Genomic DNA, 1,404 nt, shown 5'->3' with positions numbered 1-1,404 from the left:
CTGCATGTGAATCTATAGTTTGAATATAATAACATGTATCATCTGCAGATTGCGGTTGTTGCATGGCTCTATCAACTGAAAAGGTAACACTCTCGTCCTCTATACTTAGGGTCAATTTCTTACCGAACATGTCTATTATTGCTTTAGCCGTGTTTAAGAATAGTCTTCCTAATATGAGAGGAACTCGAGAAACTTCTTCCATGTCCAGAATAACAAAATCTATGGAAATACTAAAGCACCAACTTTAACTAGCATGTTCTCCATTATCCCTCTAGCTAGTTGTATGCTTATTCGTGTTGGTTTCAATTTTCCAAGGTCTAGTTTAGCGTATAGTGAATACGTCATTAAATTTATACTAGTACCTAAGTCTGCCAATGCTTCTATTGAACTAAGACTACCCAGAAAACATGGAATTGTGAAACTTCCTGGATCTGATAATTTTTCTGGTATCTTATTCAATAGCACTGCAGAACAATTAGCATTCATAGTAACAGCCGAGAGTTCTTTCATTTTCTTTCTATTTGTGATTAGATCTTTCAAGAATTTAGCATATCTAGGCATTCCTGAAATTACATCAATGAAAGGAAGATTTACATTTATTTGTTTAAACATATCCAAAAATTTGGATTGCTCGGCTTCAAGTCTCTCTTTTCTCATTTTACTTGGGTAAGGAAGTGGTGGTTGGTATGGTTTAACATAAGGTTTTGCCTTAACTGTGTTATCTTCATTAACCTTTTCAACTACCGGTTCTGTTTTCTTATCTTGCTCAGATTGTGGTTGTTGTGGAGTAGGAATAGCTTCATTAGAAATTACAGGTATTTCAGGTGGTTTAAGTGTAATACCACTTCTTGTGGTAATGGCTTTAGCTGTTTCATTCCAGGGGTTAGCATTTGTATCACGAGGTAGACTTCTCGGTTTTCTTTCACCTATCAACCTTGCTAGGTTGCTTACTTCTTGTTCCAGATTTTGAATAGAAGCTTGTTGATTTCTAAATGCTTGAGCATTTTGTTCATTGGTTTGTTTCTGAGATGTGAAAAACTGCGTTTGAGATTCAACTAGCTTCGTCATCATGTCTTCTAAATTTGGCTTTTTATCATCGGTTTGTGGTGGTTTGTTTTGAAAAATAGGTCTTTCCTGATTGTAAGTATTACTGGATACTTGTTGATTGCTAGGGCCTTGTTGGTTGTTGTATGGAACATTTCAGTTATAATTCTGGTTTTGATTGTAGATCGGTCTTGGCAGTTGATAATTATTCTAATAATTATTTCCAGGCCTTTGGTTTATGTATGAAATATTCTCTCTTTGTTCCATTGTTAGTTCAATACTGAGACAATCTTTTGTCAAATGTGGTCCTCCACACTGCTCACAACTAATTCGTATTGAGTGTATATCCTTAGTCATCTT

This window comes from Rutidosis leptorrhynchoides, chromosome 8, assembly GCF_046630445.1.
Source record: "Rutidosis leptorrhynchoides isolate AG116_Rl617_1_P2 chromosome 8, CSIRO_AGI_Rlap_v1, whole genome shotgun sequence".
Classification (NCBI taxonomy): Eukaryota; Viridiplantae; Streptophyta; class Magnoliopsida; order Asterales; family Asteraceae; genus Rutidosis; species Rutidosis leptorrhynchoides.
The sequence above is the reverse complement of the archived record's forward strand: the minus strand, read 5'-3'. Positions refer to the sequence as shown.